The following is a 13,058-nucleotide window of genomic DNA, read 5'->3' on the forward strand; positions in this document are numbered from 1 at the left end:
CTGCTCCACCCGCTCGCCTCCTACCCCACCTCCCTTAGCAACATGGCCGCCCTTGTACCGGCAAGCGCCTGGGTGACGTCACCACCGCCCGCCTCCTACCCCCTACCTCCCTTAGCAACATGGCCGCACTTGTACCGGCAGCACGCGGGTGACGTCGCCACCGCAGTGCAATCCGCCTATGGCCGTCAGCAAGCGCGTGCCGACCAATCGCGTGGCGGCGTGGCGGTGACATCACGTGGGGGGCTGGGGGGTGTGACGCCTGCAAGGGGAGTGACGCGGGTTCGAACCCGGCGCTTGGAATAAATAAAATAAAACAATTGAACGAATTCAAAGCACAAATTCATGATTTGATTTATAACCACAACAGCGGAGAACGCGCGGCATTCGTCAACACCGCCGGCGATTGCGACGTTCGCGTGAGGCGAGCGCCCTTCCGACCGCCAAGGTGGGCTGGGTCTTATTGTCGCGATGCCGCGAATGTATCGGGGGGGGGGCGGCTTGGTCGGCGCGCAGTCGCTAACACCGCGTGGAGCAGCAGCAGCCTCCACGTCTCTCTCTACATCATACACTCGCGCAGTGAACTCTTTGCCGCCGAGAGAATGACTCGTAACGTGGTGTTGTCGTGGTGCCGCTGCTGCTTGTGTCTGTGGTGATGGTGCGGGCAGGCGGGCCTACTTTGTCTGTGCGTGCGACCTCGGCATTATTGAGGGATTTCTCTGCCTGAGCGAATGCGGCTTCCTCAGATGGCGAATGATCTAATTCAGTAATGGCCCAGAGTACAGTACGGGGTTCTATACTGCGCTCTGTACGAGTAAAGCCGCTGGCGGGCTAACGTGCGATCTGTCGAGACGATGCGTGGCCCATCATGGTGGCATCGACCGCACTTCTCACCCTGCCCCAAGTCGGGGCTGGGTTGAGGGCTGAGGCCCAGGGCCGGTTGAGGTAATTGCCACTGACGTGGTGGTCTGGGGATACAACAACAACAACGCAGGTCGCCGACTGTGCGGGGCTGCTGTGTTCAAGCTCCCCAGACTCGCCTCGTGGTGTCTCATCCTCCTCCTCGTGGTGTCTCATCCTCCTCCTCGTGGTGTCTCATCATCCTCCTCCTCGTGGTGTCTCATCTCCTCTTCGTGGTGTCTCATCCTCCTCCTCCTCGTGCTGCTGCTGCGGCTTCATGAGATGACGGCGCTGCGTTGTTTCTGCTGAGAATGGTTGTTCTAACGTAGATTCCCAATGGCTATTCCTCAGACGTCTATAAAGGCCTTCCTTAGACATTTGGCGTCTCCCTGGGGCTTCCGCAGATTTATCTCTCATTGAACGACGACAAATGGAAGAGCGTTGCACTTCGCGGTCCACTACGTCAGGCTTAATAACAAAGGTAACCACAGACGCTCTGCAGTCTTGACATTGAGTTGCATTACGACTGCGAGGTCTTGATGCGTTGCCATTCATTGTGTGACATACAGTATCACATCAGTGTTCGCCCTTTGGGGTTTCCGGCCCCTGTCATGGAAATGTGGAATTTCCATGACAGAGGCGAGCATTGCCAATTGTTTGGTTTGAGCAGGGAGGCGCGTTGACTATGAGCAGCACATCGAAGTTGCTGGGTTGCCTGTGCGAAAGTAGTTCAACATACAGAGAAGGATAGTGCCTTGTACCAAGCCAGCAGTGCTGAGATGCTGGGTTTAAATGCAGGTTTCATCCACCTACGGTTGAATGTGCTTTGTAAGTGTGGCGAGTTGATGGCCTGTGTCTGGGTCACCGATGAACTGCATTAGAGAACCAGAGCAACAACAAATTGGTTTTGTAAAGTTGGCTGAATTGAAGCTCGGAGAATGAAGCGGTTCGATTTGAGTTTAATGCCTGAAACTATTTTATTCAGTGCAAAGAAAAGTTGTGCGCCGAGTGAGGATAGAGCCGTTTTTATGATTGTAAATAGTTCTGACAGCATCTTCTGGCGCTATCGTCTGATGCAAGGTGGTGCACTGTTCTCCGTGAGAGTTACAGCGAGGGGAAACATGGTCTCATGCCGATGACACAATTGGAATATATGTTTTAAAGTATAAACAGCCCGTGAACACGTTATGCAGACAGAGACTCTTTAGGCAGGTGAGAGTCCACTGATACGCAACTTTGGTTGCAATATTTGCAGTAAATATAATCAGCAGCATTGATTGCATGCAGTGCAATTTCCGACACTTAGTCACTGATGAATAAACACGTCAAAGAGACTTTTGTCATGCAAGGCAAAGGTTCCCACATTGCTGTGTTCCTCTCTCCATCGGCCGAGCGGACGGCGGGACGGTGTTTCGTAAACTACTTTCATCAGCAGGATAATTGGGATCCGCGTCTTTTAGTAAGTGTAGTTTGTAAACTGACATGATTAAATAAAGTGATTATTTTATTTGTTCGTATAAAGTGTTTAATACTCTAGCTCACCAGCACTGCACTGGCATGGACATTTACACGAGGATTGTTTCTGTAATAAATCATCACGCGATCCTATCTGGGTGAGATCTGCATTTGTTTTAACCGATCTCGTTTGTTGCGGCACAGTGGATGTTCATTGTTGTACTTGTGTTGCTGTTAGGGAAAGATTTTACCGGAGTTTAATATTGAAAAACTAAATCTGCTAGTTTCTTCATTCAGACCGAAGGAAGCCTTCTTCATTCAGTGTTTATGAAGAGAAAAACGTGAAACTGTTGAATGTCTTAAATGTTTTGTACGATGATGTGCAATGGATTTCTTGTAATAGTTTGTCGGTTAAATAGATGCATACACCTACAAGGGTTCTTATTCCAATCTACATATCCTGTGAATTTTGAAAGTCACCTTACCCCAGTGAGAACGCATTGTTCAGTAATAATTACATTTTGTGGGAGTAGAATCATTCAAACGCACACCGATCATTTTTAAAACATTCACAGTGACGTAGAGACGACTGTCTAAACATGGACGCTAATCCCCACCACATAGGCTACTTTTATATCCTTCACTGTTAGTCCGCCATAACCAGCACCCATCTTATTGACAATTAGACTCTCTGGTCGATAACGTCAGAAGACGACACCGTCTCTCTCACTTTCAGCCATGGCCTGGGTCATCAGGAAATGGACGTAGCAGCCGTGGGTGTCTGGAGTGCGCCTCATCTGGGCGACAGAGAGGTGGGAGGAGATTGAGTGAATAATTAGTTGGAGACAACATGGGACCCTGATACAAAATATATTTTACGACTTGTTTCCAAATGAAGTCTTTAATTTGCATGTGAACAGTTACCCATTAGAATATATAAATCTTGTTATTTATACTCATGGTAACTGTAAGTTACCTATTAGAATATATTATCATAATTATACAATTTTTATATATTCTCATGGGTAACTGACAAATCCTTTAAAAGTCAAAAACTCATTTCGATTACAAGTTAAAGTAAGAGTGAAGTTTGGGGCGGTGACATGGCTCAGTGGTAGACGCTTGTTGTGGAGGTTAATGGCTTGAACCCAGCGCATGTATTAATCATACAATAATGCGTCAGCTGCTTCATTGTGGGCATTAAAGATGCCTTGGAATATATGTAGCAATAATTGCCCCCGATTACAAAACCTTGGCAGGACGCTCTTGAAAACGAGTCATGGGACATAGTGAAGTTTTTCTGGGTAATAAAGTGGAGTAATGATGAAAAAAATCAAAAGACACATTGCATCCCTGGTAATCATATTGAAGAGAGACCCATGATATGCAGCATTTCATCCTTGGGTTCTTGGTAATCCCTTATTGAGCTGGAAACTCCAAATGGAGAAATTGACCTAACATAGCAGGCACTTCCCTTCTTAAAGGTAACGCATTGAAAGGTAAGTGCTCGCCGAGTCTACGGCCTCTTCGTCAGCAGAGTTGCCTGGAGTGTTTGGCTAGTTCCTTGTAGCAGGCAACTGAAGGAGCTGAAGCAAATCCAAGGGTACCAGGGTCAAGTGAAAGTCGTCAGGGTGTCTCCCTGCTCAATCAATGAGGCACTTTTCTCTCATGGTAGTTCTAAGCCAGTGGTGGAAATTCCACAGTCCTATAGCAGACATCAGTCCAATGGACAATCACCGTTAACTTCCACTAAGTAGCAGTGTTTTTATTAATCCCAAGAGGATAATGATTGTGCAAAATCCTTATATCCAGGATTGAACATTCCACATTCTCTTGGCCATGCCATTGTTAATCCACATCAACAATATATCGAGTTTCTGCTTGTGAATAACTATACAGTACTGCTTGATGGTTTGCAATTAAGTTACTTGACATGTGGTTAGAAACTGGGGTACCCAGACATAATCCATGTATAGAAATTAATAACATTCAAGTTGGGCAAGGACAGGTCAGCAGCCTACTTGCAGGTGGGTGTGTTGAGTACGTGAGGATCTCGGTGTGATCCATCAATCCCCCATCCAAAGCGCCGCATCGCAGGCATATGCCACCACTGGGTCTTGAGGTACAGGGCTTCCTTGCACACTCATGACGGGTTGCCATGGCTCTGCATGGTTGTACATATGCGTGTGTGTGCGCTTTACTCCGAGTTTTAATTCGTGGTATCGTGATAGCAGGTACTCTGTTCGTTTATGGGTTGCCCAGTACAGTATTTGTTACAGTAAAACCCTCTGTAAACCAGACTTAAGTCAGAAATTTGGGCAATACAGAAAGGTGGGCAAATAAATAAATTATCATATTTTTTCTTCTGGCAAATGAGGTTCCAATGAAATTAACTTCACTTTGTGGTTTACCCAGAAAACCTCCCTGAGTCTCAACAACATTTTCAGGAGGGTCCTTCCAAGTTTTTGAGTCCCGCAGTGGCTAGGAGATGTTAACTCCCTTGCCTGGTATACAGGAGGTCTTGGGTTCGATCCCGACCCTGACGCCTGCTGTATATTTGGAGTTTGCATGTTTTCCCGGTGGTCGTGTGTGTTTTTTTCTGGGCCCTCTGGTTTTTCCCTCCACATTTAGAAACATGCGTTTAGAGTATTTGGCTGCTATAAATTTCCACATGATAAGCCACTTCGTTGATCTATCATTTGTGGCCAGGTTGCTTCTGAAAAAGAGCCATATAGTTGACAAGTGGGCCTTACCTGGTAAGAGAAAATAGCTTTTGGTTTTTAGTAATATAGTTTTTACAGTTGGTGGTAATGTTGATGTGTAATCCTAATTGAATAATTTGCAAGTAATTTTTTCAGCATCGGAATGTTTCGTCAATACCAGTTACGTTGTATGTTTTGTTTTATTAATGGCTATACATAAAATAGATAAAACCTCTGACTAGAAAACGGTTTACTTGTCAATTAAGCTGCATACATTAGGAAAAGGCGTTATATGCACTAGCAATTATAACATGTTGATGTGCTATACTTATCTGTTGCATGGAATTCGGCTGAGCACATGAACACCAACCACTCTCATTAACGTGCTTTGCTAGGACTGCCTCGCTCTCATGCTGTCTGTCTCTATTGTGCTCTTCCCTGTTTTGTACATTTATTTTGCATATCTACGGTACTGTCTTCTTAAAAATACCTCCGTAAGCCCGTAAGAGTCAGCCTTTGATTTTGGGGTTTCAACCTTTGCCTGTTTTTTGGGTATTAAGAAGCAGGCTTCCACCTCTGCTTCATGTGGCGTGGATTAAATTGTGATAATGTTTTAAGCATAAATACATATTTCATCACGTTATGAAGTGTTGATTACATTCTCTGCATAGCAAGTATAAACATGTAATTCGGTGATTAATTAACTTTAATTTAATCGTACACTAATGGATTATTATCAGTATACCGGATGTCCCCTACCACCGGAAAGGCTGTCCGCCCCAATTAGTCTGGCTTCGAGAGGTTCCACTGTGTGCATGTGGCACGTGCGTGGAATGGTGGAGGAGGAGTGCAGGCGACCGAGACCACGTTGCAGTGGCACCTGAAGGTCGGCGATCAAGGGGAAGGGGACACCTAGAGCCAGATTTTGAATTACTGCAAAGTTAGATTACGATTTACCAGAGGTGGGACAAAGTCATTGTTATGCAAGTCCAAGTCGAGTCGCAAGTCATCAAATTCATGACTCGAGTCTGACTCGAGTCCAAGTCACATGACTCGAGTCCACACCTCTGCGATTTACTATTACTGCACTACTTTTATTTATTTCACCAGGTACGGCGGGCTGAGCTAAGTAGCTCTTTTTCAGAAGAGACCTGGCCACAAGTGATATCGCAATGAAAGTGGCGAATCACATGGAAACTTATAGCGGCCAAATAATCTTAAAGCGTGTCGATTCTAAATGTGGAGGGAAAAATCGGAGGATCCGGAGAAAAATCCACACGACTACGGGGAGAGATGCATGTAAACTCCAAACATACAATAGGCCGCAGGGTTGGGATCGAACCCATGACCTCCTGTATACCAGGCGAGGTAGTTAATGTCTCGCCACCATCGCACCCCAGATTTTGGAGGTTGGATGTTGGCTATGCAATGCTTGCAGGATCTGGCAGAATAAAAGAAACAATGGCGAGTTGCTCTTACATCAGTGTCATTGACTATATGAACCTGTTGATGTTGATTTGACACTGCAATGGTGAGTACTCTGCATTCATCTGTATGTAGTCCAAAGGTCAAGTTGTGTGGGGTTCTGTAGCACGTTCCTGGGCACTAATCTCTGTTAATCTCACCCTGGCCAATGCAGCTCATGAGAACCCATTAATGCCTCTTCGCATTCCAGAGTGTGGGTATGTTCTGCATGCGATGTTCACGTTTTAAACTCCATTCATGTATTTGAGCATCGGTGCCAAAACTATTCAATTGATGATGTGGATTAATCGATTACAAATCGGCAGCCGTTTCAAAATGAAAATCCGACCTCTAAAACGCAGGAAGCTCTCCGCAGCACCGCTGCTAGCGTAACTGGTTGATGTTGAGTTACGACGACAATGATGTCAATTACCGCCCGTCCCAACCTCAGGTCTCGCTAAATACGAATTTTAATGGATTAATTCAAGCAATAATCAATGTATGGATACATGCATTGACTCCGCAATGTGAATTATTGCATCTTGATTTCCAAAATACTGTGGTTTTGTACCTGTAGAAATTAATCTTGGCTGAGACAACAGGACAGGCTGCAGCACAAGTCACTGGAAACGGTGCAATGTGCCAGCCGTGGCGTCCTAGGTCACCGGCTGACAAGCTTGTCGTCGCAGATCATCATGCGTACCGGTCCACCACGGCACTCTTGGCACTTACACCTATTGATAGTAATGGCGACCCAACTGAGCGGAGCGAGCGTGACGCGCTGCTTGGAATCCACTGACCCGACTCGCTGTAAGCCCCACGTGTCCGCATTAACCTTCGCGGTCGCGGGCTGGGTCGGCATGGGGACACGCGGAGGACACTTTGGGTGGCCGCCGTTAAGAGTCGCTCGGTCTCGACTGGGTGAATTCCGTTACTGGGGAGAGCGGGCTAAATGGCCGTGTTTTATTTTTTGGCCGGGGTGACCCGCGTTCGTAAACATCGTTCCATGTTATTTTTAAATCAAACTCGTGGAGCATTTGTTTAAATTATCATGTTTATTTTAGGCGGTTTGGAAGAGCCTAGCCAAAGCGATGCAACAGACCGAGTTGGATGCCTGCAACGGCTGCCCTGGTTATGTCAATGTGGATTTATGAGACAAAATCCAACACCTGACCGGGAGTGGACCTAACCTAACCTGGAAAGCCATGGAGATACAAATATGTATTATTCTGTGCTGTGGAAGATTATGATTGCTAAAATAAAAAATCATGAACATAAACAAAACTAGAAATAAACTTTTAATTTTACCAGGCAAGGCCCACTGTGCTACGTAGCTCTTTTTCAGAAGCGACCTGATCACAACTGACAGCTCAACGAAGTGGCTCATCACGTGGACATTTATAGCAGCCAAATACGTAGTGTCTTATCACATTTCTATTGCTACTCTACCGTGAATTGATCCCTTCGTCCACGTTGAGGACTCGGTCAGCCAGACCGACTCGCTCCATCCCCACAGTATTCGACCACCACCACGGCAGATCACAACACCTCTCTCTGCTTCTTCCTTCAAACTGCTCAACTGATCGTCTCTCTTCCCCAAGTTCTTATAACCTCACCGAATTCAAGAAACGAATGGACTCTTTGTCTATGACACCTTCGTTCATGCTGTTTGTTGCTGGCTGCTTGGCATTGTTTGGGCCTTTGCTCAGCAATTGTAATTGAAATGAAAAGCACCCATGCAATTGTGGAAGGGGCTGTGGTGGCAATCGAGGCCACGGTGCTGGGACTCTTAAGGTGCACCTCCAATTTTTGAGGTCGCTGTAATACGATAAAAGCGGACTGAAATACAAGCGGCGCTTAGCCAATCAAAGAAAATGAAACGAGGGGGGCGTGCCACTTATACATGACGTGACCAGCTGGATCCAGGAAAGAATCGTTTGCATTAATTACATGTTATTGATTCTGCTCATTGATTTGCCAGCGGAATTTGAAAAATGTAAATGAGAAAATATTATTTATGTAGATTTTTAATTAAAATCTCAATTTTGTGCAGCCATTTCCAGCACGCCTCACGCCGCTTCCGCTTTTTCTCTTAAACAATTTTGTAAAGTTTAGCTCCGTTAACGGTGGGTTTCCTTCTTTGCTGTCAAGCTTCTGGTAGAGTTGTGCAGATGCTGTTGTTTTTGACATTGTTACCACTCGATCTGTCTCTCTTCTCGCTGCCAGGTATTCATCTGGATGTTCTCTCTCGCTCGTGTTCTGCCACTTTATAAACTTGACCTTTTTTTCTCTTGTTGCCTTTTCCGCTTTATCACTCCACCACCTTGTTTCCTTCTGTTGCATCGGTCTTCCTCTGCTCACTCCCACCGTACTACCTGCTGCTTTCAGTATTCCACTTGCCAGGTGTTCCCACATTTCATTCACGCTCCTCCTAGGCCTTATGCTGTTTAAGTTCTTTAAAGCTTGCCTGCAGAAGTTTTCTTTCTCATTGTTCAGTCGCCACCACTTCACCCTACTTCAGTTCTTTTGTCTCACCTCCCTGTTCTTAACTTCTGACACTATGCAATCTGCCACAAGTAGTCGATGTTGTCCAGTCACACACTCTCCAGGGATTACTTTGCAGTTCTCCACTCCTTTCAGGTGCTTCCTCCTCACCAAAATAACATCTATCTGGCTCTTCACCTCTCCACTCTGGTAGGTCACCAGATGTCCCTCCTGCTTCTGGAAGTAGGCAGTCACCACTGCAAGATCATTCGCCTGGGCCATTCGAAGAATGTCCTCTCCTCCCGCATTCTTACTGCCATATCCACATCCTTCATGGTTCCTTTCATATCCGTCCTTACCTCTTCCCACTCTTCCGTTTAGGTCTGCGCCCATCACCACTGCTTCATCTACCGGTAAGCTCTGAAACTCCTGGTTTAAGCTCTCCCAAAATGCATCCTTCTCTTGCCCACTGCAGCCCATCTGGAGGGCATTCACGCACCACATTTACAACTCCACTGTCCAGTACTAGTCTAACTATGATCAGTCTGTCATTCACTCATCTGACTTCCACCACCTTTGTCTTAATCTCCTCACTCAGCACAGCTCCAACCCCATGTCGCCTTGCTGAGGTTCCATGGTATAACAATTTAAAACCTCATCCAATCTCTTTCGCTTTGCTGCCTTTCCATTTTGTTCCCTGGATGCATGTGATGTCGACTTTCCTTCTTAAGCGGTCCGCTTATTCCTGACCTTTTCCTGTCATTGTTCCAATATTCCACGTGGCCAAACTTATCTTCCTCTCGAACAACCTTCTGCTCTTTCCGTTTTGTTTCTCCATTTTTATATGTGCAGACAACGTAACTACCACCGTCTGGGTCTGCACTCCCTGCCGCGGCAGAGTCATTGGGTCCCGAGATTCTTCGCATCCTCTGCCCACTCGTAGGCTAAGGGGGACTGAGGGCCACTTGTTTGCAACGACTGTCCATGTTTTGGCTTTAAGGTTTTACGGCCGGTTGCCACCAGCCGCCAACTGTCCTCCTATCCTGGCTTGGGGCAGGCAGAAACAAATTTCCTGCGGAGTTGTTTTGGATCGCAATTAGCGATCTAAAACACAAGACATGCCCCTTTTTGACGTCGCAATACCATACATAGCCAAAGACACGGCCACTTCCAAGTGTCCGCTTTATTTAATGCCCCTTTTATCGTATTACAGCGCCACGGTAGCGAGATGTTAACTACATTGCCTGGTATATAGGAGGTCGAGGGTTCCATCCCAACCTTGATGCCTGTATAGTTGGAGCTTGCATGTTCTCTCTGTGGTCACGTGAATTTTTCTCCAGGTTCTTTGGTTTTTCCCTCCAGATTTAAAAACATGCATTTTGAATATTTGGCTGCTATAAATTTACACGTGATAAGCCACTTCGCTGAGCTATCATTTGTGGCCAGGTCTCCTATGAAAAAAGAGCTGTATAGCTAAGTGGGCCTTACCTGGTAATTTTTTTTTTATTAGTTTAGTTTTAGTTTGTTTTAAAATACAGGGGGAAAAGTGTGACTTGTAATCTAGAGAATGTGAGTTTTGCATTGGGAGCCGAGAAGCAGATCGAGTACACGTCTTTCACATGGGACAAGGGCTTTATTGTGAGCAGGCGAGCGAGCGTCCGTTGAGAAAACACAATATTTGTTTTGGAATGAAATGGGGCACCACCATGCCAAAAGCCGTTCTTTTTGAGTTTGTGTTGTTTTGAAATGAGAATGTTAATGTTACAAAACATGAAAGTGGTGTCAGTCACGAAAATAATCCTAAGAAATAGTATATTTTGTATAGCCCTTCATGAATCCACTGGCTGGATACTAACCTCCCCATACTTCACCGCCCTGGCCACTGCGGGTTGGCGAATGCTGGTGAGTGTGTTGCAGATGTCACTCGCCACTGATGCTAACAACTATGGCTTGGGATCCAAATCCCGTCAGCCAGGTTCACAACGCAGCGCTCTGACCACTGCACCACCGCTCCCCAATATCATTCACAGGGGGTACGTTCATTTTAATGTGGAATTATCTAATCTTAGCAGGTGTCATAGACTTGGTCAGTGAGATGACCAGGAAATGGAAAAGCACAACAGTGCATTTTTGAATGTAGCAGTGTGGAGCTTTGAGTGTTTCCTCGCATATTGAGTGGCTGTTCTCCGGATGCTCCCAGATGTCAAACGTTCATACTTGAAATTGGCCAAACATCACAAAACAGGACTGGCCATAAAAAAATAGTTTTGAGACTCAGTGAGGCCTTCCTGGGTGAATTAGAGGTGCATTTGTGCGAATATGTATGTTAGTACGGGTCATTATGTATGTAATGAATGGGAAGTAGTGGTTTTACTGTGGTTAATGTACGACACTATGATCCCAGCGGTCAGGATGGAAATTCTGCCCTCTGCTCGTAATCCAAACGTGGCCCCCTTACATCACCCCTAGACTGACTCGGCCTAAAATAAGCACTCTTTAATGATAAATAAACGCCAGTGTGTTAGACTTAAGGTTGACCCAGTGTGAGATGTTGGGAATGGTTTGGTGAAGGCGTAGAGCACATGTCGGGGAGCTTAGAAGTACAGTATAGAAATAGATTTTGTTGCACAACCCTCTCCTGCTTAGCACCTAGGCCCAGGGAGGCCTGAGCAAGGCCTCTGTGCTGTACAGAACGGCCATTGCCCAAAAACATTAACGTCTATATACTTCTCCTTTTTGAGGCAACGTGGGGGGGGGGGTGGGGGTGGCCCTGCTGCAGGGTGTCTTGAGATGTGCTGCCGGGGAGCCTCGGTATCAACATTCAGTGATGCGCAGTCATATTGGTGATCATCCTTATTTACCTACGAAGCTACACTGCAGAAGAGTACAATTACTTTATTTTAGGAGGGTTCCGCACTGGGTTGCTTGGCTAACTCCATTTTAAGCTCTATTCTGCTTGTGGGAGAAAAGCAGAGTACCGGCAAAACATCCACATATACGGTAGACTAACACTCAAGGGTCTGTATAGATGGGGATGATGAACCTACTTGTTTCACTGCCGTTTTCTGCGACACCACAACTCAGCATGTTTGGGATTTTCTCCTAATCCACATCATCCATCAACACCTGCCTCTAAAGCATCCAATCGCAGGCCACAGCATCCAGCTCCATAAGCCATTGCTTCCTGGCCAGTGTGGGGGAGCATAGAGAGAGATAAACTAAATTATTTTTAATTTTATTAGGTAAGGCCCACTGCGCTATGTAACTCTTTTTCAGGAGCAACTTGGCCACAAATGATCGCTCGGTGAAGTGGCGTATCATCATGTGAAAATGTATAGCAGCCAAATACTCTAAACGCGTGATGTTTTTAAATGTGGAAGAAAAACAGGAGGATCTGGATAAAAATGCACACGACCACGGGGAGAACATGCACACTCCAAATTTACAGCAGGCGTTAGGGTCTGGATCGAACCTCCCTCGTGTATACCAGGCGAGGAAGTTGACATCTTGCCCCTGTGGCAACCACAGTGGATAGATAGTGAGTAAGGGGGTGATGAGCCCACACGGATGAGGGGGGTGAGAGACCACCGGGTTCATGGAGACGTGACACTGAGGCCGTTCAGGCACAGTTGGTTCAAGCCTGGGCATTGCTATGGCCCTGGTTTAACCTTGGCATGGAAATGTTGCGATCGGTGGTATTGGGATTCACAATAACAGTCTGCAGCAGTGGAGATAACGACACAGCGAAGCTCGCAGATAAATTGTGTTACGATTCGGAAGGAGCTCTTGTTATCCAGAATGTCTCATATCTGTGACATCGCACTGCCAATTTATGGTGGTTAAGGGGCATTTTGCTGTTTTCTGTATGATTGACATGCAGTGAAATACCCCTTTCAGAGATTGACTGAATCACGAGCTAGAAGCCTGTTGAAGCGATTCCTATTGGAGGGGCACTGCAGTGTCATCTTTCACGGAAATTCCCCATGAAACTCACAATGCTGTGTTTTCCTTGAATCCTCACTCATTCTCAGAAGGGTCCCAGATTGGAATGTTTGG

At 46.1% G+C, this 13,058-nt stretch overlaps 1 protein-coding gene across 2 annotated transcripts in view; it reads left to right on the forward strand.

Annotated features, from left to right (window-relative positions):
- Window positions 1–244: 244 nt before the first annotated feature.
- Window positions 245–13,058, forward strand: part of LOC144948968 (long-chain-fatty-acid--CoA ligase 4-like) — a 71,397-nt gene continuing 58,583 nt past the window's right edge. The window contains exons 1-2 of one of the 2 annotated variants that reach the window (XM_078878751.1): window positions 245–445; window positions 3,089–3,164. The gene's annotated coding sequence lies outside the window, so the exon portion shown is untranslated. The remainder of the gene's footprint in view (window positions 446–3,088; window positions 3,165–13,058) is intronic. The other variant, XM_078878750.1, reaches the window with a different exon arrangement.

This window comes from Lampetra fluviatilis, chromosome 51 (assembly GCF_964198595.1).
Source record: "Lampetra fluviatilis chromosome 51, kcLamFluv1.1, whole genome shotgun sequence".
In the NCBI taxonomy this organism is placed as follows: Eukaryota; Metazoa; Chordata; class Hyperoartia; order Petromyzontiformes; family Petromyzontidae; genus Lampetra; species Lampetra fluviatilis.